Consider the following 26,599-nt stretch of genomic DNA (forward strand, 5'->3'; position numbering starts at 1 on the left):
AATAAGAGGGAAGATGGAAACAAAAAATTCCCACAAACTGCATTTTCTATAAAACAAGACAATATAGAAGACTACAGATTATGTATGGGAGGGGTTGCCATAGGCAGAGGCAGGAAAACTGCAAGATGAAGTACAGAGTGCTGGGAAGTTAGTGGGAGCGAATTCCGGAGATCCCTAGAAAATACCACTCCCAGAAGGAGACAGCACCATTATGAGAGGCAACTGCAGAGAGCTGGGCTGAGATCAAACAGAGCTCAAGGCTGAATGAGGCTCAAACTCAGCCAAAGAATGGGCAGAGAGGCCAAGAAAGAAAAAAGGGAGGACTACAGCCAAGGGAGCGCATAGGAGGCAGGCCTTCAAAAGATGCAGCAAAATGTAGGCTCCTGCTCCCCGGCCATGGGGTTCAGGTTTTCGGCCTTATGCCGGCATGCGCCGGCAATCCTGCTCACCGCTGCGTTCATCTTCTTTGCCATTTGGCACATGATAGCATTTGATGAGATGAGGACTGATTACAAGAATCCTATAGACCAGTGTAATACCCTGAATCCTCTTGTGCTTCCAGAGTACCTCATCCATGCTTTCTTCTGTGTCATGTTTCTGTGTGCAGCAGAGTGGCTTACTCTGGGTCTCAATATGCCCCTCTTGGCATACCAGATTTAGAGGTATATGAGTAGACCAGTGATGAGTGGACCAGGACTCTATGAGCCTGTAACCATCATGAATGCAGATATTCTAGCATATTGTCAAAAAGAAGGATGGTGCAAATTAGCTTTTTATCGTCTAGTATTTTTTTACTACCTATATGGCATGATCAAGGTTTTTTTTTTTAGATCTTTATTGAAGTATAATTGTGCCAGTTTCCACTGTACAACAAAGTGAATCAGCTGTATTTATACATATATCCCCATATCCCCTCTGTCTTGAGCCTCCCTCCCACCCTCCCTACTCCACCCCTCTAGGTCATCACCAAGCATAAAAATACCAAATGCTTCATGAATTTGTATGTCTTCCTTGCACAGGGGCCATGCTAATCTTCTCTGTATCGTTCCAGTTTTAGTATAGGTGTGGCTGAAGCGAGCACCTGATCTGTGTTTTGGTGAGTTCTCAGAATAACACTCAGAAGAACTGGTCCAGTTAAGTGCATGCAAAAAGCCACCAAATAAAGGGATTCTGTGCAGCAAGATCCTGTTCCCAAGAGTAGCCTCTGGAATCTGATCAGTTACTTTAAAAAATGACTCATTTTTTAAATGTTTCCACATTTTTTGCTTGTGGAAAGACTATTGTCATGTGTTATACTCGGATAAAGAATTTAAATGGAATTACATATAAATTAATATAAAATGATACCTCTGGGGTTGACAGGTTTGAACTTGCACTCCTTAAGGAACAGCCATAATCCCTTGAATGATTGCATTAATTATTGACTGTCCTTAGTTCACTGGAAGCTTTCGTTTGTAGGAACATGTAGGGCTCATTTTGGTTTTATTGAAATGCCATTTAATTATAAATTAGCTGTAGATATCAGGTGCTTCTGATGAACTGAAAATACATATCTGACCTGTGGGAAACCTCATGGGTTTCCTCTTCTATCGTGCAGGTGATTATGTATGGATACTTTAAAAAAATGAGTGGGATTTTTTTCCCTTTGACTTGAGATATTATCTCTGTATATTGCATGAATGAGAGATTTCCCATATTTTCACCAGAGTAATATACTTGCTTTAAGTCTTAAGCATAAGTGAACATGATACAAAAATATATGTTGACATGTGAAGAATGCATTTAAAGCTATTTTAAATGTGTTTTAATTTGTGAGACATTACTTATTAAGAAATTGGTTATTATACTTAGTGTTCTAATGTGGTGGTAAAGGCATTCTTAAGATTTTGCGAGTACTTTAGCTTTTCAAAACTGAATGAGAGTGAACATTGTATAACTGTCCTGCTGTTCCTTTAGTGCAATACAATAAAACTCTGAAATTAAAAAAAAAAGATATAGCAAAATATAAATCTGATAGGTGTGTATTCATCACCTTGGGAGATAAACTGATATCTCTTGATGATGGTCAAGAGGAGGACTCTAGGATATGGAGAGGGGAGATAGGGAAAAGCATTGGCTGGTGACAAAGTCTCCTGAATCAGATATGACTGGCTGTCAGAGGAAGTGGCACAGATGAAAAAGAAATAGTCTATCACTTCTAGCACAGCGATCTTCAACCCAGCGCAGTTTCTTCCTCTAGAAGACATTTGGCAATGTCGAGAGACATTTTGGTTGCCACACTGGAGAGAAACTGCAATGCACAGGACAGCCCCCACAATAAAGAACCTCGAGCTCTGAATGTCATTGGTACCAAGGTTGAAAAACTCTGGTCTAGTAGCAGAAAAGGGAGTCCTTAAACTGTGAGTTTTAGAATGCTACCTTGGCTCATTTCTTCCCCCATTGGAAACTCCTGCTAATGGTCCAAGAAGATAAAATAAACTCAAATATTTTGAAAAGGTAATAAGCACAGAATCATATGAAGATACTGTAAAGGAAACTATGAAAAAAAGAGGCTCTATTTTTCCATTTTAGATAATGAAAAAAATTCTTAAATATTGCCATGGAAGACATTAACATTGTAATCCAGCTGTCCTACAGAAATTTTGAAAATTCATGGAAGACTACAGAACATAAGTACAATAACTAAAGTCAGAGACAGACCCATAAAGGGAGAGGATAACTACAATCTGAAAATTTGTAGTAAATCTGGAGTCTACAGATAATTTTGAACATGCAGGAGCTCAAGAAGTCACTAGAACAAAAATACAAATTTCCTAAAATTTAGAACTATATATTTTTTTAAAAAGCAAACAAATCATACAGTGAAAAACTTTTATAGATAGAAAAATAATATAAAAGCTAAGACCAAATATATAAATAAATAAAACTAGATTAGTTCCCCGACCAGGGATCAAACCTGGGCCCTCGACAGCTAAAGCATGGAATTCCAATCACTGGACCACCAGGGAATTCCCTTCTCCCCTTTTTCTTAAGACTTAAAAATTGATCTACAGGGACTTCCTAGGTGGCGCAGTGGTTAAGCATCCGCCTGCCAATGCAGGGGACATGGGTTTGAGCCCTGGTCCGGGAAGATCCCACATGCCTTGGAGCAACCAAGCCTGTGAGCCACAACTACTGAACCACAACTACTGAGTCCATGTGCCGCAACTACTGAAGCCCACATGCCTAGAGCCTGTGCTCCACAGCAAGAGAAGCCACTGCAATAAGAAGCCCACCCACCGCAATGAAGAGTAGCCCCGGTCTCCGAAACTAGAGAAAGCCCATGCAAGCAATGAAGACCCAACACAGCCTATAAATAAATAAATAAATTATTTTTAAAAAATTGATCTACAAAACTGATTCACAAAAGTTAAACACACAAAAAATCATCAAAGGTAAAACAGGCAAATAAAAATAAATTAGGAGAGGGCTTCCTAGGTGGCGCAGTGGTTAAGAATCCACCTGCCAATGCAGGGGACACGGGTTCGATCCCTGCTCCAGGAAGATCCCACATGCCGTGGAGCAATTAAGCCCGTGAGCCACAACTACTGAGCCCATGTGCTGCAACTACTGAAGCCCACGTGCCTAGAACCTATGCTCCGCAACAAGAGAAGCCATGGCAATGAGGAGCCCGCGCACCACAATGAAGAGTAGCCCCCACTCACCACAACTAAAGAAAGCCTGTGCACAGCAAAAAAAGACCCAACACAGCCAATAAAGTAAATGAATAAATTTAAAATAAAATAAAATAAAAATAAATAAATAAATTAGGAGTTAAGATATTCTGTTATATGAGGAAAGCTTTTCAAGACTCTCAAAGGACACAAGGTAGATCTGAGTAGAAACATAATGTGGAAAAACATTATATTCTTTAGCAGAAAGTTTTAATATTTTAAATACATAATTTTCCCTAATTAATTTATAAATTCAGTGCAACTTCAATTAAATTACAAATGTTTAGAATACGTTAATGCTGAGGTTATTATGTAAGAATAAACTCAGTAAATATATCTAGGAAAACAGAAAAATAAGTGCAATGAGAACTGATTAGACCCATCAGTTATTAAAGTGTAATATTCTGATAAATAAAATAACAGGATGCTAGGGCCGGAACAGATGGACAGATCAATGACCCAAGGTAGAAAAACCCAGAAATAGACTCAAGTACATAGACTCAAGGTATTCAGGATATGTCAAAGGTGGTATCCTAAAATAAAGGGATAGAGAGCTTTCCCTGGTGGCACAGTGGTTAAGAATCTGCCTGCCAAACCAGGGGACACGGGTTCAAGCCCTGGTCCAGGAAGATCCCACATGCCGTGGAGCAACAAAGCCCATGCACCACAACTACTGAGCCTGCACTCTAGAGCCCACGAACCACAGCTATTGAACCCACGTGCCACAACTACTGAAGCCTGCACACAGGCTTAAGCCTGTGCTCCACAAGAAGAGAAGCCACCGCAATAAGAAGCCCATGCACTGCAATGAAGAGTAGCCTCTGCTCTGCGCAACTACAGAAGCCTGTGTGCAGCAACAAAGACCCAATGCAGACAATAAATAAAAATTAATTAATTAATTAAAAGTAAAATAAAGGGGTAGACCTTGAAATGAGATCTTAAAGTTATCATCAGAAGAAAAATTTTTTTCTAATTTTGCAAGGTGACAAATATTAACTAGACTTACTGTGGTTATCATTTTGCAATATATACAAGTACCGAAACACTATGTTGTACACCTGAAACTAATATAATGTTATATGTCAATTATACCTCAATTTTAAAAATTAATGAGGTAAAAGACATAGTATTGCAACAATTAGATAGCGATCTGGCAAAAAAAAGAGAGAGAGAGAGAGAAATTTGAATCTTTTATTCATAGGGTTCTATGGAATAAATTATGAATGGATCTTAAATGTTAAATATGAAACTTTAAAGCTTCCTATTTAGGAGAGGAGAGGAAAAGAGAAGAGAGGGGAGGAGAGGAGGGGAGTGGTGGGAAGGAAAAGGAAGGGAAGGGAAGGGAAGGGCAGAGAAAACAACGCAAGACAAGACAAGAGAGGAATATGGTCACTTTCTTTTTACTGATATGGAAAGATTTCTAAGATAGATTGTTAAGTGAAAAGAGTGAGTGTACTATCTTTTATCAATAGGAACACTGCCCCCAATGTGGCAACCTGCAGTAGGGAGGAATACACTGAGGGGCCCATGTGCAGACTCACCAACCCTGGGGCACAGCAAAAACAGCAATTTAAAGGGCACCTAGACCATGCATGAAGGAAATCCATTTACTAACCTTAGAGTCTCTGCCAAACATGCTGGGAAGTGCTGGAGCATTCTCCAGGGTTGAAAGTGCTGGCCAGCATCAGTTTCTGCACTCTTTCTCCACCTTGAAAGAGCAGGTGGAGGAACATAGTCCAAGAGATAGAGCTGGCCTGCAAAGGCCTCCCCGCAGGCCCTGACCCACCCCAGCTCCAGTCATCCCCCTAGGTGGCCTTGGTGCAGTGTGTCCCAGGCTCCTCACCTGGGTCTACTTCAGCTCCAGCTGTCCCACCAAGGTGGCTCCAGCACAATGCATCCCATATCCCTCATGCCCACTCCAGCCATCGCATCAAGGCAGCCCCAGCAGAGCACACCCCAGGACACCCCTCTCAGCCCACGCTCTCTCCAACTCCAGACATCCCATCAGGATGGCCCCAGTGTGGCACCTCCTGGGACCCCCCCCCCCCTTTGGTTCACAGTTGCTCCAGCCAGCCTGTCAAAGCCACCTGGCACATGCAGTCCACACAGGGGAAGCTCCTACACAGGCCATGCCTTCAAGATAATGAAGTAGCTGTTTCATCTAATTCATAGAAACAAATACAGGAAGTCAAACAAAGTGAAGAGACAGTGGAATGTGTTCCAAATGAAAGAACAATTAAAACTTCCCAAAATCCTAAAGAAACCAAGATAAGCAATTTACCGGATAAAGAGTTTAAAGTAATGGTCATAAACATGCTTACCAAACTCAGGAGAAGAATGAAGGAACACAGTAAGAACATGAACAAAGAGTTACAATATATTAGAAGGAACTAACCAGAGCTGACAAACACAATAACTGAAATGAAAAATATACTAGAGGGAATCTACAGCAAACTAGATGACACAGAAAAATGGATCAGCAATCTGGAAGACAGAATAGTGGAAATCACCCACCAGAATGGCAAAAAGAAACGGTATTTTTTAAAGTGAGAATAGTTTAAAGGACTTCTGAAACAACATCAAGTATACTAACATTTGCATTATAGGGGTTTCAGAAGGAAAAAGAGAGAAATGGGCAGAAAACTTATTTGAAGAAATAAAGGCTGGAAATATCTCTAATTTGGGGAAGGAAACAAATATCCAGGAAGCACAGAGACTCCCAAACAAGATGAACCCAAAGAGACCCATACAAAAATATATCATAATTACAATGGCAAAAGGTAAAGGTAAAGAGAGAATTTTAAAGACAGCTTCCAATTTCATTCCGCAAGGACAGCATTATCCTAATACCAAATCTGGACAAAGACAATACAATAAAAGAAAATTACAGGCCAATATTCCTGATGAACACAGATACAAAAATCCTCAACAAAATATTAGCAAACAATATTCAACAATATATTGAATGGAGTATATACCATGATCAAGTGAGGTATTCAGGGATGCAAGGGTGGTTTAATATCCACAAATCAATCAACGTAATATACCATACTAACAAAACAAAGGATAAAAATCATGATTACCTCAATAGATGCAGAAAAAACATGTGACAAAATTCAACATCATTTATTATAAGAACTCTCAATAAAGACTGAACCAACCTCAACATAATAAAGGCCATATATGACAAACCCACAGCAAACATCATAGTGAAACTACTTTCATTTTATATTATGTCCCATGGAAAGCCACTGAAGTGTTTTCAACAGGAAATGTCATCACCAGGTAAATATTTTTGAAGAGCACTCTAGCTTCTCTGTACAAGATAGAGAGAAGGAGACATAAATGAAAATGAGGAGACTAGATAGGAGGCTATTTTGGTAATGCAAAGTGATGATGGTAGCTTGGGCTTGGGTGGCTTCAGCAAAATGTAGTTTAAGAAGTATTAAGGAGGAGAGAAAAAGATGGCGGCGAAGTAGAGAGACGTGGAGTGCATCCCTCTCCACAGATGCATTGGGAACGCACGGAAGGACGCAGTCATTCCCATAGAGAACCAGCTGAACACCAGCAGACGGCCTCGGGCACCAGAAAGGGCCGCGGGGAGCCCGACATAGCCGGTAGGGAGGCATCTACGAGGGCTCAAAGAGGGTGAAGTGGCGGAGCTGCGGCAGACGGGAGGGAGTGAGAAACATACGGAGGGTCCGCAGCGCAGCTCAGCGTTCCTGGACCCAAACATCGATCCGCGGCTGAACGGAGGGTCCAGGAGCGGGAGCGTGGGAACCGGAGAGCTGGTTCAGGGGGAGAAACATTGTTGCCGGTAGGGTGACAGACCGAGAGGACAGGAGGGAGGAGGTCCGCGGAGAGGAGTGCCAGTCCCTGAGAGCTGCCCCGGCCATGATGGCGGCTGGAGGCTGCAGGCTCCCGGGCGGGGGGGAGGAGCCGCGCGCGTAGCCTCTCCCTCTCTTTCGGCACCTCGGCAACAGGCAGTGGAGAGACGCCCTGCAGGCCACCTAAGGAACTCAGGGATAACAAGCACCCTCAGGCACTCGGGCGGGGCTAGATTAAAACTCCTTGCAACGCCAGCAGCAGGGAGGCTGCCGAGAAAAAAAAAAAACAAAAAAAAAAAACAGCATCAAAAAGAAAAAACCCCGAGAGAGGCCGAACTCTAAGACTTTCGGTGTACGCCTGAGCCACCAGCGTCCCGCTGCAACAGGCACCTCCAATCCTGACTGAAACATCAGTGCGCCACTGCTCACTCACTCCCAGGAGAAGGAGCCACTATTGTACCCTCTCCCTCCCCACACACCGAGGCTTACAGACGAACAATAAAGGAAACCCAAGGCAAGGAGAAGGACACTTACAGCTGAGACACTAAGGAAACAGAAATAGTAGTATCAATACCTATTGAACTGGTCCATTCCGGGATCAGTTCTGGATTTTTTTTTTTTTTTTTTTTTTTTGATTTACTAAATACGATCTTAGCCCTAAGGGATCTACAAGTTTTACAACATAATTTTTTAAGGATATTTTTTATTCTTTTTTTTTTTTTTTTTTTTTCTTTTTTTACCTTTTTATATACTTCTATATCTAGCTAAGTTTTTGGTAGTATGGACAAAATATCTTTCATACTTTCCTTTCATCCCTTTCTTTTATACACTTCTATTCCTTTCTCTTTGCATATTTCCAACCACATTACGCTCTTCTGTTCCCCTTTCTTCCAGCCATTTTAAGTGTATTTTATATTAACATACTTATAAGCAACACTATTGGTCTGCTCAGACTCCTTGCTCTATTCTCCAGATGATGCACTGCCTTGGTATTAATATTAGGTTTTTGTCTTTATCTTAGTTCTTAGTACAGTTGTCTAATTACATTCTGAGAATCTCCATTCTCTCTGGTGGTACTCCAGCTCATTTCTATATTTTATCCTAGCTTACAAAATCTCCCTGGATTGATGTTTGTATGTGTAGGGTGTTATTTGTTGTTTGTTTGCTTTTGCTTTTGTCTCTGATTTGTTCTGTTTCAGTTGTCAATTTCTGCTGGGTTTCTCTTTGAATATCTGATAGCACACTGGGGTTCTGTCAGGTCTTTCTAGAGCCTTATGTACTAACGGATTCAGTAATTGTGTGTCTTATACATGTATGTGTTTCCTAGACTGAATATTCGTTTAATCCAATACTTGGACATTAGTCTGAGGCTTGGACAGTCTTCTATAAACACCTCTATCACCAGGACAAGCAACCCCAAAAGCTTGGACAACCATGAGGAAACAAAGAAACCCCATGCAGGCAAAGGAGCAGGAAAAAACCCCACAAGACCAAATAAATGAGGAGGAAATAGGAAAAATGCCTGAAAAAGAATTTAGAGTAATGATAGTTAAAATGATACAAAATCTCAATAACAAAATAGAGAAAGTACAAGAAACAGTTCATAAGAACTCAGAAAAACAAACAGCAATGGATGACAAAATAACTGAAATTAAAAATACTCTAGATGCTATAACCAGCAGAATGACTGAGGCAGAAGAACGAATAAGTGAGTTGGAAGATAGAATGGGAGAAATAAACGCCACAGAGCAGGAAAAAGAAAAAAGAATAAAAAGAATAGAAGACAGTCTCAGAGACCTCAGTGATAACATTAAGCGTACCAACATTCGAATTATAGGCATCCCAGAAGAAGAAGAAAACAAGAAAGGGTCTGAGAAAATATTTGAAGAGGTTCTAGTGGAAAACTTCCCCAACATGGGAAAGGAAATAATGAACCAAGTCCAAGAAGCACAGAGAGTCCCATACAGAATAAACCCAAGGAGAAATACACCAAGACACATATTAATCAAACTAATGACAATTAAACACAAAGAAAAAATATTAAAAGCAGCAAGAGAAAAGCAACAAACAACATATAAGGGAAAACCCATCAGGATAACAGCTGACCTTTCTACAGAAACTCTGCAGGCCAGAAGGGAATGGCAGGATATACTGAAAGTCCTGAAAGAGAGAAACCTACAGCCAAGAATACTCTACCCAGCAAGAATCTCATTCAGATTTGAGGGAGAAATCAAAAGCTTTCCAGACAAGCAAAAGTTAAGAGAATTCAGCACCACCAAACCAGCCTTACAACAAGTGCTAAAGGAACTTCTCTAAGTAGGAAACACAAGAAAAGGAAAACACCTACAAATACAATCCCAAAACAATTAAGAAAATGGTCATTGGAACACACATGTCAATAATCACTTTAAATGTAAATGGATTAAATGCTCCAACCAAAAGACACAGACTGGCTGAATGGATACAAAAACAAGACCCTTCTATATGCTGCCTACAAGAAACCCACTTCAGACCAAGGGATACATATAGACTGAAAGTGAAGGGTTGGAAAAAGATATTCCATGCAAATGGAAGTCAAAAGAAAGCTGGAGTAGCAATACTCATATCAGACAAATTAGACTTGAAAGTAAAGACTATTAAAAGAGACAAGGAAGGGCACTACATAATGATCAAGGGATCCATCCAAGAAGAACATATCACAATGGTAAATATCTATGCCCCCAATATAGGAGCACCTCAATACATAAGGCAAATGCTAACAGCTATAAAAGGGGACATCGACAGTAACACAATAATAGTGGGAGACTTGAACACCCCACTTACATCAATGGACAGATCATCCAAACAGAAAATAAATAAAGACACACAAGCTTTAAATGACACATTAGAGCATCTTGACTTAATTGATGTTTATAGGACATTCCATCCAAAAACGACAGACTACACTTTCTTCTCAAGTGCACATGGAACATTTTCCAGGATAGATCACATCTTGGGTCACAAATCAAACCTCGGCAAATTCAAGAAAATTGAAATCATATCAAGCATCTTCTCAGACCACAACGCCATGAGACTAGATATCAATTACAGGAAAAAAACTGCAAAAAATACAAACACATGGAGGCTAAACAATTCACTATTAAACAACCAAGGAATCACTACAGAAATCAAAGAGGAAATCAAAAAATATCTAGAAACAAATGACAACGAAAACACAACAACCCAAAACCTATGGGACGCAGCAAAAGCAGTTCTAAGAGGGAAGTTTATAGCAATACAGTCCTACCTTAAGAAACAAGAAAATGATCGAATAAACAACCTAACCTTGCACCTAAAACAACTAGAGAAAGAAGAACAAAGAAACCCCAAAGGGAGCAGAAGGAAAGAAATCATAAAGATCAGAGCAGAAATAAATGAAAAAGAAAGGAAAGAAACCATAAGAAAAATAAATAAAACTAAAAGCTGGTTCTTTGAGAAGATTAACAAAATTGATAAACCATTAGCCAGACTCATCAAGAAAAAAAGGGAGAAGATGCAAATCAACAGAATTAGAAATGAAAAAGGAGAAGTCACAACGGACACCTCAGAAATACAAAACATCATGAGAGACTACTACAAGCAACTATATGCCAATCAATTGGATAACCTGGAAGAAATGGATACATTCTTAGAAAAATACAATCTTCCAAGACTGAACCAGGAAGAAATAGAAACCATGAACAGACCAATCACAAGTACAGAAATTGAGGCAGTGATTAAAAATCTCCCAACACACAAAAGCCCAGGACCAGATGGATTTACAGGCGAATTCTATCAAACATTTTGAGAAGAGTTAACACCTATCCTTCTCAAACTCTTCCAAAATATTGCAGAAGGTGGAGCACTCCCAAACTCATTCTACGAGGCTACCATCACCCTGATCCCAAAACCAGGCAAAGATGTCACAAAAAAAGAAAACTACAGACCAATATCACTGATGAATATAGATGCAAAAATCCTCAACAAAATACTAGCTAACAGACTGCAACAGCGCATTAAAAAAATCATACACCACGATCAAGTGGGGTTTATCCCTGGGATGCAAGGATTCTTCAATATACGCAAATCAATCAACGTGATACATCATATCAACAAATTGAAGGATAAAAACCATATGATCATTTCAATAGATGCAGAAAAAGCTTTTGACAAAGTTCAACATCCATTTATGATAAAAGCTCTCCAGAAAATGGGCATAGAAGGAAATTACCTCAACATCATAAAAGCCATATATGAAAAACCAAAAGCCAACATTGTTCTCAATGGAGAAAAACTGGAAGAATTCCCTCTAAGAACAGGAACAAGACAAGGGTGTCCACTCTCACCACTGTTATTCAACATAGTTTTGGAAGTGTTAGCCACAGCAATCAGAGAAGAAAAAGAAATTAAAGGAATCCAAATTGGAAAAGAAGAAGTAAAATTGTCACTCTTTGCAGATGACATGATATGATATATAGAAAACCCTAAAGACTCTACCAGAAAACTGCTAGCACTAATTGATGAGTTTAGTAAAGTAGCAGGATACAAAATTAATGCACAGAAATCTCTTGCATTCCTATACACTAACAACGGAAGAGCAGAAAGAGAAATTAAGGAAACTCTCCCATTCACCATTGCAACCAAAAGAATAAAATACCTAGGAATAAACCTGCCTAAGGAGGCAAAAGATCTGTATGCAGAAAACTTTAAGACATTGATGAAAGAAATCAAAGATGACACAAACAGATGGAGGGACATACCATGTTCCTGGATTGGAAGAATCAACATCGTGAAAATGACTGTACTACCCAAAGCAATTTACAGATTCAATGCAATCCCGATCAAATTACCAATGGCATTTTTCACAGAACTAGAGCAAGAAATCTGACGATTTGTATGGAAACGCAAAAGACCCCAGATAGCCAAAGCCATCTTGAGAAGGAAAAATGGAATTGGTGGAATCAGGCTTCCTGACTTCAAACTATACTACAAGGCCATAGTGATCAAGACAGTATGGTACTGGCACAAAAATAGAAAGGAAGATCAATGGAATAGAATAGAGAACTCAGAAGTAAGCCCAAACACATATGGGCACCTTATCTTTGACAAAGGAGGCACGAGTATACAATGGAAAAAAGACAGCCTCTTCAATAAGTGGTGCTGGGAAAATTGGACAGCAACATGTAAAAGAATGAAATTAGAACACTTCCTAACACCATACACAAAAATAAACTCCAAATGGATTAAAGACCTACATGGAAGGCCAGACACTATCAAACTCCTAGAGGAAAACATAGGCAGAACACTCTTTGACATACATCAAAGCAACATCCTTTTTGACCCACCTCCTAGAATCATGGAAATAAAATCAAGAATAAACAAATGGGACCTCATGAAACTTAAAAGCTTTTGCACAGCAAAAGAAACCATAAACAAGACTAAAAGGCAACCCTCAGAATGGGAAAAAATAATTGCCTATGAAACAACGGACAAAGGATTAACCTCCAAAATATACAAGCAGCACATGCAGCTTCATACCAAAAAAGCAAATAACCCAATCCACAAATGGGCAGAAGACCTAAATAGACATTTCTCCAAAGAAGACAAACAGATGGCCAACAAACACATGAAAAGATGCTCCACATCACTCATCATCAGAGAAATGCAAGTCAAAGCCACAATGAGGTATCACCTCACACCAATCAGAATGGCCATCATCACAAAGTCTGGAAACAACAAATGTTGGAGAGGGTGTGGAGAAAAGGGAACTCTCCTGCACTGTTGGTGGGAATGTAAGTTGGTACAGCCACTATGGAAAACAATTTGGAGGTTCCTTAAACTACAAATAGAACTACCATATGATCCAGTCATCCCACTCCTGGGCATATACCCAAAGAAAACCATAATCCCAAAAGAAACTTGTACCATAATGTTTATTGCAGCACTCTTTACAATAGCCAGGACATGGAAGCAACCTAAATGCCCATCAACAAATGAATGGATACAGAAGATGTGGCATATATATACAATGGAATATTACTCAGCTCTAAAAAGGGATGAGATGGAGCTATATGTAATGAGGTGGATAGAACTACAATCTGTCATACAGAGTGAAGTAAGTCAGAAAGAGAAGGACAAATATTGTATGCTAACTCACATATACGGAATCTAAAAATGGTACTGATGAACTCAGTGACAAGAACAAGGATGCAGATACAGAGAATGGACTGGAGAAATCGAGGTATGGGAGGGGGCGGGGGGTGAAGGGGAAACTGAGAAGAAGCGAGAGAGTAGCACAGACATATATATACTACCAACTGTAAAATAGTCAGTGGGAAGTTGTTGTATAACAAAGGGAGCCCAACTCAAGGATGGAAGATGCCTTAGAGGACTGGGGCAGGGAGGGTGGGGGGGACTCGAGGGGGGGGGGGGCGTCAAGGAAGGGAGGGAATATGGGGATATGTGTATAAAAACAGTTGATTGAACCTGGTGTACCCCCAAAAATAAAAAAAAATAAAAAAAAGAAGTATTAAGGAGTAGGATCCTCAGAATTTATAGATTCATTTGATGTGAGGATAAGAGGAGAAGGAGATATCAAGGGTTTCATTTTTCTCTCTGGTTACCTTGCCTCAAGAATATCAATTGAAATTAGAAAAAATGAGTCAGAGATCCTTGAGAGCTCTTAGTTATAAAATTCCATAATGTTGTAATGTTGTTTGTGCATTAATAGCTTCATTATTTAGGGTTGCTACTATTTTAAACTTACAATTTACAGCATGTTAAATATAATTGTCAAGCAGTTTAAAATCATGACTATCAGGGAAATGCAAATGAATATGTATCAGAGGTGTTATGTAACATTAATAAATGAGAGATGTTTTAACTGGCTCAAAGACCGTTTAAGAAATATCTATCTCACCTCACACCAGTCAGAATGGCTATCATCACAAAATCTGGAAACCACAAATGTTGGAGAGGGTGTGGAGAAAAGGGAACTCTCCTGCACTGTTGGTCGGAATGTAAGTTGGTACAGCCACTATGGAAAACAATTTGGAGGTTCCTTAAAAAACTACAAATAGAACTACCATATGATCCAGTCATCCCACTACTGGGCATATACCCAAAAAAAACCATAATCCCAAAAGAAACTTGTACCATAATGTTTATTGCAGCACTCTTTACAATAGCCAGGACATGGAAGCAACCAAAATGCCCATCAACAAATGAATGGACACAGAAGATGTGGCATATATACACAATGGAATATTACTCAGCTATAGAAAGGGATGAGATGGAGCTATATGTAATGAGGTGGATAGAACTACAATCTGTCATACAGAGTGAAGTAAGTCAGAAAGAGAAGGACAAATATTGTATGCTAACTCACATATACCGAATCTAAAAATGGTACTGATGAACTCAGTGACAAGAACAAGGATGCAGATACAGAGAATGGACTGGAGAAATCGAGGTATGGGAGGGGGCGGGGGGTGAAGGGGAAACTGAGAAGAAGCGAGAGAGTAGCACAGACATATATATACTACCAACTGTAAAATAGTCAGTGGGAAGTTGTTGTATAACAAAGGGAGTCCAACTCGAGGATGGAAGATGCCTTAGAGGACTGGGGTGGGGAGGGTGGGGGGGACTCGAGGGGGGGGAGTCAAGGAAGGGAGGGAATACGGGGATATGTGTATAAAAACAGATGATTGAACCTGGTGTACCCCCCCAAAAAAAATAATTAAAAAAAAAAAAGAAATATCTATCTGAAATTTTAAAAAGAAATGTTAGGATAAAATTGCTAGATTAGATACTAAACTGGTTAACATCTCCCAAGGTAGTTAACTTTTGTGGTTATCTGTTCCACCAGATAGAAACCATTCATATAACCTTTGCTCCTACAGAATTGTAATATACCCCAGTCATTCAAACACCCAGCCTAGTGCTACACTGAAAGGACCTCAAATCATCTCTTTTGCCTATTTTCAAATTTCATATAGTTCTTCTGTTAGGTACATTATGATGTCCATAGTGTAATAAATGAGATTGCTCATTTCAGCATAATATAGATTTATAATAATTCTATTTCTATTCTAATCTCTGTCATATTTGAAACCTAGTGAGGGATAAGCCAAAGAAGTCTTTGACATAAGGACCATATCAGGTGGAAAGCAAGTTTTATATAGAATGATGGTTAGAATACTTCCTTCAGATTTAAGTGTAAGTTTTCCATTCCTGGCTAGTCACTAAAATTTTGTTTTACATCCAGAAGTCTAATTTTAAGTACATAAAATCGAATTTGTATTGGGGAAAAAATACTCTTCTTAAAACTGAGAGCAGAATTAATGATGACCTACTGCAGCCAAAAATAAGATTTAAGGATATTTTCCTTAGTTGTTTCATATGACCTTGGCTTGCCCAGTCGGCAGCTTCATAATTTGAACGTGTCCTGCTGTGAATTGAAAAGCTGACCAGACTTTTTTGAAGCGTGCAGTATCAGCATTGCAGTTTCTAGCACCAGCTATCGTTGCATGTAAATCTCTCATTCTTCTCATCTGATGGGCACACTTAGGGACCGATTTTCTCTCAGACTAGTTAGGAAGCATATATAATTAAATGCTTTCATACTCCGTGTTTGTTTTAAACTTTCATACTTTCTCAAAGTCTACCTTTGTGGGCAGTAACTTGTATCGTTATCCATCTCACTTGCCAGTGGGAAGTCTGAGCCATGAGAAGCAAACATCATGGCAGTGATTTCCCACTAAACAATTCAAAGAAGCTCAGAATGTATTTTCCTGGTGCATTAGAGGAATCAGATCATGGAGATTTAGTATTGGCTTAGAATCTGAGTTCCTGAAAACCTATTTTGAAGGTCAAAAATAAAAATTCTGAGAAGAATAATTTGATAGAGGAATTCTAAGAATCTTTGGCTTTTTAATAGGTGTTGCTCATGACTAATGAGGTGTTCTATTGTGAACTTGGATAAGGTAACTCCCAAAGGTGCTTTCATACAATAGGGTGGGAAGGAGGCCATATTGCTCTAGTATCAGACTCGGGAAATGGAAATGGAATTACTCCCAGGGCTAGGATTTGTCTGTCATTTACTACTAAGTAAGCTCAATGGCCCAATTCTCTTTCTCTTCCTGGTAAAACTAATTCAAAAGGCAGGAGAAAATTAACTATTTCTTGCTGAATTCAGACAGTTCTAAATATAATCCAAATGTTCAAATGATTTCTTTGGCTTGTGGCATGCATATTGGCAGTCCTCAAAAGTTAATTAATTGGGTTATAGTCAAAAGCCTCCCTCATTTTCCACTGATCATGCAGAAAAACAAAATGGTACGTTGTTAGAAGTGCTCAGGAGACTAGGGAAGTTGGAGCAATCCTCTACTGGTGAGGAAGCATTCATGTTGCTTTATACCTATCTCAAAGCTAAAAAGTAGAGTTTTCAATAAAAAGCATTTGCCATTATCTAAGATATTTAAATTTTCATTAAAACATAAAAAGTATTATCAATAAATAAAAGTTGTTCAAAACAATTTGTTTTTATGCTTTAGATTTTTTTAAAGAATACAGATAATTTTGGAATTCAATATCATATCTAAGGGGAAAAGCTCCAAAAGCAATGTCACTTTCTTCAGCAGGATCCATAACTGGAAAGAATCTAGTGCACATATCTAAATATTTCAACATTAAGGTATGCACATTTTCAGGCAACAGTCATACATGTTTACTTGATTTTTATTTTCTGGACATAATTACTAGAGGAAATTCTCTTTCTTCCCCAAGGGCTTAAGAGAATACATACTTGGATCCTTCCCAGTTTAGAGTGAAGCTGCATCACCTATTGTGATATAGGAAAATCCTGTTTACTCCCATTTTCTTCATTTTAGACAATTGTGAGCTATTGCAAGAAGTGATAGGGAGATCAACTCAATGATGGGTGATGACTTAGAGGGCCAGGATAGGGAGGGTGGGAGGGAGTTACGGGGGGGAGGGAATATGGGGATATATGTCTAAATACAGCTGATTCACTCTGGTGTACCTCCAATAAAGAGCTTGAAAAAAAATAAATATGGAAAATACTTAGAAAAATAAAATAAAAGTAAAATGTGGCTTTGCTACACAACCACTATATAATAGAAATAAGAAATAAACAATCAATTCAATACTAAAAAAAAAAGAAAGTGAATGGGTGGTCTCAGAGAGAAAATTTTCCCCCAGTGGAGAGTGAGGGAATGACCGAAGCTAAGATGCTAAAACCTGTGCTGGAAATAATGTTTTCTACCTTGATGAGGATGAGGATGATGACTGATTAGCAGTAGTAGTAGTGGCAAGAGCAGTAACTAAGCTTACCCAGGTTTTTGGTATGCACCAGGCACAGTGCTGGCCTTTAGCATCACCTCACTTACTCCTAGCCATCATCTCTCTGTGAGGTCTGCCCACGTTAAAAAAAAACAAAAAAACACACACAAAAAACCAAATGTTAAGCACAAATAATCTAAGAACCTACTTTAGAAGGATCTGTAGGCATACTCCAAAGCAGCTCACCATATTAAGAGAAAATCCTTAAACTGTGATTCATTATAAACATACAGGTTAGTTTTACGTTCTTTTCCATAATACATATGCCTTTATTTTATAATTAAATGACATTTTAAATGACTTCCAGGCATTACTGAAATTTCCGGCAAAATAAAAATCTTCTATTCCCTATAATCTATATTCTTTATATGATATTTGAGCCTCGCTTTTATTGAGTGTTGCTGCATGAAGTGATATACCACCAGAAATTTTTTAATGCTAAATCAATTTAATGAACTAAAAATTATCATTAAAATGAACAATGAATTAATTTACCTTATTTAAGATTTTTGGTTTCTACCCCTGAAAATTTCCCCCTTTTGATCAGCGCCTTCCGCAGCTCAATTGTGTAGAGCAATCCAAGGCTGACAAAGCGGTAAAGGACTTTGAGGCCACAGTTCATTGGCTTCTCCAAAGTACAGTCCTTGAGGATGCCTATTGTGTGAGTCTATTTGGTTAATTCCTCCCTCAGTCCCTGTAAATAAAGAGTCATCCTGGACATGAGACAATTTTAGTCATTCTGAACTTCCCCTTTTATTACCCTCAATTTAGATTAGTGGAAGAAAAGTGAGAGTTTGAAAAACAAAGGCTGTGCATGTCCACTTTTAAGGTTCATGGTCTTTATTTAAATCCTCACGAAAGTAAATTTTCATGTCCACTCTGCATAGCCCAGAAAAAGAAAAATGCAGATTTGCTTATAGTAAAATTTCCTTGGAATCTCTAACATGGAAACATTTTTTCTTCAAACCTTTGAATAAACCTTGAATCAAATCCTTCTGAAAGGATTCAACACGTTCCATTGCCTTCTTGTACCCCTGCAGTTCACTGCAATGTCTTAGAGATTCTAATATGCAGATTAAGATGTCAGATCAAATTTGGTTCTGAAAATTGCCCAAGACAGCTGCCAAGCATTGGCCAATCAGTAGGTAAGAGGATGTAGGTTAGAAAAGTGGAGTCACTTTAGGAGAATTCAGTGGAATGAGAGCACTTATATTGCAGAGCCATTTCTTCCTAGAACTTGAGACCAATCCAGGTACACAACAAAATGAGGCTCTTTCTTAGAGATGCCCTTGAAGCCTGTCATCCTTTTGCTACCAGGACGCTATTAGTGACAATAGGACCACCTTTTGCTATGTTGTATTATTGTCATATGTGAATGTACTGCTTTCAGGAGTAAATTGGACAATAATTAAGGTGATTGTTGGCTCACAACTTGGGGAACTTCCTGAGTGTAATCTGAAATCAGCTGGAGGGCAGGGAGAGACCTAAGAAAGAGTCAGGCCTGCCAGATTGGTAGATGTCTGTTTTAATGAGCAAGGGAACTTACATAAGAGGCCTATCTTGGGTGGCTGCAAGACAAGTAAATTTCTGCACCCATGGCCAAATCTTAAAAGTTTCTAAAGAGGCCTTACCTGGTTTTGCTCATGTATAGTATCCAGATGTTCTCAATAACACCTTACTGTCTTAAGGTTACACCCTCGGAACAGCACCCACTGTCGGAATGGAAGGCAGACCATACATTCCAAGGACGGGGCAAGAGTGAGCAGCCTCTGATTGCCTGGGTCCAGCCCAAGGGTCAGCTGGCGGTCATGTCCTCTTGATTGCCTCCTCAAACAGTGATGTGACAGCCCCTAAAGCGCTTTTGAAAAGGATGATGCTAGTAAAGCAGAGTAGAAGGAGAGAGGGACTGGGGTGGCTTATACGAAGCCCCTACATGTTTAGGGTCAGTGACCTCTCAGTCAGGCCACAACAGAAGGAACCTCCAAAGTTAAGAACTATTGCCATTCCACCAAGATGACCGTACCTTATTCTGAGACGTTCACGGCATTCCTGGTGAGTTAAAATTTTTCCCATTACCGTGGAAAGAGGGAGAAAAAGTGACACCAAGGAAAATACAGGCAGTGTTACTTAAGTTCCCCTTGGCCATTGATCAATTTTGTAAGCAAAGCTAGAACAGGAAAATGTATCTATTTACCCAATATCTTCTTTCTCCTTCCACCTCCTTCCACTGACCAACAATTCTAAAGTCCACACTGCAAGCACATGGACTGGGCATCCCTGCCAAAAGACCCATTAGAACTCATTCTGCTGCTATAATGTGATATTTCCTGTCACTGCATTTTTGTTCTGTCACCTCTATCATTTGAACTTTATAAGTCATGGATAAGACCTGCACAAGACAGTTTAGAGGCCAATAGCAGAACAGACTTGTGTAGACAAAGATTTAAAAACATACCATCCCAACTGAAGACAGATATATTTTCTTCAGATATTCCCCCTGGACCCAGAGTAATGGAAAGCTGTCCTTAAGACTATACAACTGATAAGCTTGCTTTTCAATTTCAATTCTTTTTAGCCTTATCAAGCACTCCAAGGTTGTTATGGAGTTACATACAGTATTTTCAAAGAATGTCTTTGTGTCAGTATGCAGTAACTCCACACTTCATCCATCATCTGGAGAAATCTGTCCTGGGGTCAATTTTGCATGGTACTCTTCATCATATAGAAGAAACTGTAAAGGTTGAGGTAATTTTTTTACACAAAGTACATCCTTGAAATGTTTTTTCCGGTGTACTGTTAGTTATGAAAACACTCAGAATGTGTCCATTCTTGTGCCAATACGAATATTACCTCTCTGGCAGTTATTGAATCAGTCTCTTAAGAATTATATCTATCCCATGTAGCTATTTATCAACTTCCTATGTAACTATTTATTAACTAAATTAAATACAATTTAATAAATGATAGGGTAATCTGAATACTTAACACTTCACATTGAATATATGTCAACCGGCATTTATCAATGAGGAATGCTTCAGCTCTACAATAGACTTATTTCTTGGGGAAATTCCCAACATGGAATTTAAACTTCCATGTCCTATTCATTACAGAAACACTTCAGACTGTTACAGTTCTTTCAAGAGTTCATAATGAATTTATTGTACAGTTGTGCTGCCAAATGTAGAGCGTTAACTGGTAGACCGAAATAGTCCCTTGATCAGTACCTAATTTATAGAGTTTTCCAAAAGGACAACCCTGCATAGGGAAAAATAAGCCAAGGCTTCTAAAACACAGTGGAGCCACTCAATCACTTGGTTAACTCTTCTACAAGTGAATACACTCTGTGACTTTCAAGATCACATGTGCTCTTTTTGTGACTTCTCTTCCGCGCCTGCACCTGCATTTCTGTTGTGCTTGGATGCCAGAGCAGACGGCTCTGACTCAAATCATCAAGAGCTCCATGCAATTTGGAGTCCTCTTGTTTTCTACTCAGTTTTGTTTGGCCTCAGTGACCCAGATGTAGGGTAACACCACACTTATGTACTTTCATAATAGCTCACTACAGCTGAAAGGATAACCCACATAGGTTTAGCTCTTACAGACTTATTAAGGAATTGGGTAATCTCTGCTCATTGTTCATTATTCTCAAAGTTATTCAATGGGGAGTAAGAAGCATCTGCTAGAGCACTAACTTTCAAATCTAGTTTTAAGATGTCAACCATCCATCATACATTTGGTGGGCACGTCTTACGTTTAGACTACTATTTCTTGGGTGTTGGGGTCTTATCATAATGTAGAAGATAGCTAAAGTGAGTATGATTCTTCATTACAAATTAAAGTAAGCACAATTTTTTTAAGTTGTATTTCATTTTTTTTAAAGCCCTCTTCCTGTCAAGGTGGAAGAGAATTCAGCATCAGTCATTACCAACCTCCCCTGTGCAAAGTTGTGGAAAGGTTCTAGAGTTTTTTGTACACTCTAGAGTTTTATGTAAACATATGTATATGTTTTATTTCATAGCACATCATAAGGTTGTTTGGGTCACTGCTGCTCATTTTCTACACCGGTCACTGACAAGACACTGAAGGTTGTATCCTAAATGCACCCAACAGGACTGGCCATTCTGATCCTATGATGTCACCCTTGGCACAGATATTGGGGAAGTTTTAGTCACTCAAAACTGGCCTTTCTCAGTGCTCAGTGTCCTGTGTGGCTGTTCCTTCCAAGGGCTCTGTCAGGGAGCAAAATGCAGTTCCCTTGCACCCCATAGACCTCCATTCCTTCCCCAGCCCAGAAGGGTCATTTTCTCTACTCTCCACTCCTCCAGGATGCTGTTTGCTGGCTCAAGCTTTGGGAAAATGAAGCCACAAAAGAAAGCATCAAGCAGACAATTTATGCCTTTTGCCTTATGACATCAAACACAATCCCAAAAGGGGAAGAGAGAGATGCCAGAATCCCCAGAAAATTTCCTGATTTTTGTGCTGATATTCACCTTTTATTGCCCCAATTTAAGTCAATGAGGAAAAAAAGGGAGAGTTTCTATGACAGAGGTTGTGCCTGTCCCCATGGTCCTTGAAATAATCTCTATGGCCGGGCAAATGTCTTGCACTCAGCTGGCCTAAGCATGAGTCATCTGTTTTACGGCAAAGAAGATGGAATTAACCTGATTGATTATCAATCAAGGTTCACTTCTGGAGTTTAGAGATCAGCCCTCCAAACTGAATAGTTACTACATACAAGAGAGGTTGGGGAGAGAGACTTGATGTGTTTCATTACGTGGTTTAACAGACCATTTTCATACCCAAACCTCACGTTATTTCCTGGTACTCCGTATATAGAACACTTAAATACCAATTTCAACCATGGTGGCCATCCTAAGGGAGCTAAATGAAGTGAAGCAGTCAGTAAACTAAGAAACCAAAGATCCGATTACTAACCACTTTTGTTGCTGACCAGGCATGTTTCGTTTATTTGCCATTCTCTGGGCACCCGGTACATAACAAGTTCTGTGCTGGGCACAGAAACTACAAAGATCAAATAAATAGACTGCCCTCAAAGAACCCAAGCTTGCATTCTTCCCACTGACAGCTTCCTATTTAACATGTCTATTGCAAATATTTCCTACACACCTCTGTGTGCCTCTTGCAATTGAAACAAAGAAAAATATTTAAAGGACGGTAAAGGTAAAGAGTAGGAAGGTATTTAAAAGCTTGCATGAACATCCCTGATGTAACTTCTGGCAAATGGATTCTCAAATCCCTTTATTCTCAACTCTAAGCATGTAGCATAGTTGTAACAGCTCTGACCACTTCTTGAAAAATTGAAATGGTTCTTTCTCAGTCCCCATCTCTGATCCTTCCTAGGATTTTCCTCTTTGTAGCACTCAGGCTTTCTTTAATTTTTTCTTCCCTTGGCTTGCCTTGCAGCTCTCTCTGCTGTTTCAATTTGCCCTTTATTCTGACTCTTGCTATTTCATCCTCTTCACTGACACCGCCTCCTTCCCTCCCCAACAACCTTGGTTGGGCCTCTTATGCTGGCTTTGCACCCAGTTTTATCTGAATACATCTGTTCATCTCTCTATAAAGAGTTTCGACCATCACCTTTTCAGATAATTCCTAAATGAATATCATATTGCCTGTCTTTTGCCTGCATTCCAGGTCCCTGTTTCCTGAGTCCTGATAGGATATCTCCTGTGAAAAGTCTCAGCATTAGCTGGACAACACCATAGCTCAAGAGCTGGTGCCGACTCTTACCACTTGATAACTTTGCATAAGCCATGCCACCTTCTAGATCTCTTGATATCCCTCCATTATAGAATGAGGAGGTTGGACCAGATGATCTCAAAGTGGCATTCCAAAAACTTCATGCTAATCTATTTCCAAATCTGAATTGATGTCCTTCTACCTCAAAGCACTTATTCTTATCTGGCTCTCTAGTTTCCATTACACTTTACTTTTGACTCTTTTCGGGCCTTTATAACGTCTTTCACCAACTTCCCTCTTCAAACCTTGTCTATCTTTTTGATTCCAAGGGCTTCTTCCCTCTGCCACTTCAGCTATGCCCTAGTTTAGCCTCTTTTTTCCTCCTAAATCAAACTTTCTTTATGCATCTTCTAAAACAATATTTTTTATCATGCTATTCCCTCTGTAAAAATTCACAATGCTTTTGTCATCAGTGTCAACTTTCATCAAAGCAGACCTAATAGATAAAAAGAGTGTGTGCTTACCCCTTACAAGAGATCTGGGAGCCTAGTCCAAGGGGCTCTCTGAAAGTGCAAACATTCTTTTAAAATGTTTTAAAGTGGACTTTTCAGTTTTCTTCATAACATATCCTTATAAAAGGGATGTTTGGGAATTGAGGGACGGGGGCTGAAGTGGTTAAGTGTTTGGACTCCAAAACCTACCTTTGAATCCCACTCCACTCCTTACCAACTGGGCGACCTTAGGAAAATAAAAATCTTTTTGCTCTTTGATTATCCCCATCTACTAAATGGGGATGATAACAGTACCTACAATGTGATATTGTTATGAGGATTAACTAGTGAATGTAAAGTGCTTAGTGTAACTCCTGGCCCACGGTAAGGACTGTTACACGTTTTGTGCTCCACTCTTTTTTTTTGTTTTGTTTTGTTTTTTGTTTTTTTTTTTTTGGCACATGGGCTTACTTGCTCCGCGGCATGTGGGATCTTCCTGGAGCTGGGATCGAACCCATGACCTCTGCATTGGTAGGCGGATTCCTAACCACTGCACCACCTAGGAAGCCCCTTGTGCTCCACTCTTAACCACTTGGAGTTAAATCTTGGTTCCAGCCCTTGCTAGCTCTGTGACCTTGGGCAAGTCGCTGAACCATCTTTAATTCCTTCGTCTAGGGGCAATGGTCGTACTTCCTTCATAAGGTTGCCATGAAGAATAGATAAATTAATCTGAGGTGGATTTACCATGAAACTTAGCCTTTCGTTTCTACAGGCTCCTTCCAAGACCTTGGCAAGGGGGTGGGGGAGGTGGCTAGAAATCTACCCATAAGGTTGCATGTTTTTATAAAATTTACAAAAATAAGATGTTTTACATTTGATTAAGACAGTTCCTTTTACTCCAGCTTCCTCCATCACAGTTTCTCTCTGGTTGGGTGAGGTTGGAGTGGCCCATGGCATTTTAGGGGATGTGAACAGTTAAGTTATTGCCAGCTGTCCCTGATGTAGAAATGATTTACAGCAATACTGCCATCCCCACCTGTGCCACGACAGAACACTGCAAGGCCAGAGGTCACAGGATGAACATGTTCTGTAGTGCCTGGTGCTGAAGTCTGTGCATCATGGTGGAGAAACCAGGTTTGAAATGCATAGTATCAGACAATCTGTGGAAATTTCTCTCCTGTCAGGAATATCCTCCACAATGCATAGTACATAATTATATACACACAATACTTTATTTTTGATGTCATATTCAATAAAACTCTCATACAGCATTTTAACTGGAAGTTGTAAAGACATTTTGGAATCTTTCAATAAGGTAAGTGAAAAAATTATAAACTTGATGTGGTCATATCTTTTGTTATCTTTAAATTTACTTATTAAAGAACTAAGTGAAAATTTAGATAAAAATTAATGAAATGTGAAACAAAATTGTTGTGATGAAATCTATATAAATTATTTTGATGTTGAGAAGCAAATTGTAATAAAAATAGTGTAGATGATTTTAAAAGTTGCAATCAGTTAAAAGGAAGAGACAAGGTTTGAAAATAATAATAAATAGGCCCTGGGATTGTTTAGCAATCCAATTCATGAAGAAAAGAGAATTATATACACACAGGAAAAACATTTACACGTCTTAATGATTGGATATTAAATACAGACGGTAACAAATATAATATGAAACACTCATAACCACCATTACAACCAAAGATACCAATTAAAAGTTGGCTAATCATCAGTTTGATGAGTAGGATCACTTCCTGCACATATACCCACACACATACACACACACACACACACACACACACACTCAAAACTTCATGTCCCAACGACCTACATTTTATAAATTTTTTTTTAAAAAGTAGGGGATTTTAGCAAACTGAACAAAAAATCCAAAATATTTATGTGACTTTACTAATAATAATTTGTGAAGCTATGCAATACTTCTTCCAAACTGTTAGTACTTAAAACAAATTTCAAGTAATCATGGTACAGGAAAGTTTAAATTATCTTTCTCTTCTCTCTGTGGAAAACAACATCACTAAATCTTTGTCATAAGAAGTAGTAATAAAAAAGAGTGCACCAAAAAAATGAGGCAATGAAATTCTTACAGATGTGTGTCTAGCATATTGTATGTTTTTCCACTGGATTTTGGGATGTTCGTGGTTTCATTGAAAAATTTTGTTCTGAAGCATAATTTATATACTATAAAATGGACTTTGTTTTCTCAACTATTGAAAATTTATAATTTATTATTTCTTTCTCATCTAAATAAATTCTCACTTTCATACCGAATTTTGTGTCTTAATTTTGTATTTTTTTCCCTGAAGTTACCCCTCCCCCCAAATGCATATGTCTTAGACCCCACAAAACCTGGATCCACCCCTGACACTTTGGGAGAAATACTTGGCAGGCACGTAGAAAGGTCTCAGTCAAAGTTCACTGTAATTGCTGTCCTTCATGTTGTACGTTTCTTCTGGTGAAACCATGC

The 26,599-nt window shown here is 39.1% G+C and overlaps 1 non-coding gene and 1 pseudogene across 1 annotated transcript; one reads left to right on the plus strand and one right to left on the minus strand.

Annotated features, from left to right (window-relative positions):
• Positions 1-396: 396 nt before the first annotated feature.
• LOC130834478 (protein cornichon homolog 1-like) lies at positions 397-19,740 on the plus strand (annotated as a pseudogene).
• Positions 975-1,081, minus strand: LOC130835431 (U6 spliceosomal RNA). Its single transcript, XR_009048915.1, has one exon. It is a non-coding gene; the product is annotated as a U6 spliceosomal RNA (small nuclear RNA).
• Positions 19,741-26,599: the final 6,859 nt, after the last annotated feature.

Source organism: Hippopotamus amphibius, chromosome 13 (genome assembly GCF_030028045.1).
Source record: "Hippopotamus amphibius kiboko isolate mHipAmp2 chromosome 13, mHipAmp2.hap2, whole genome shotgun sequence".
Lineage (NCBI taxonomy): Eukaryota > Metazoa > Chordata > Mammalia > Artiodactyla > Hippopotamidae > Hippopotamus > Hippopotamus amphibius.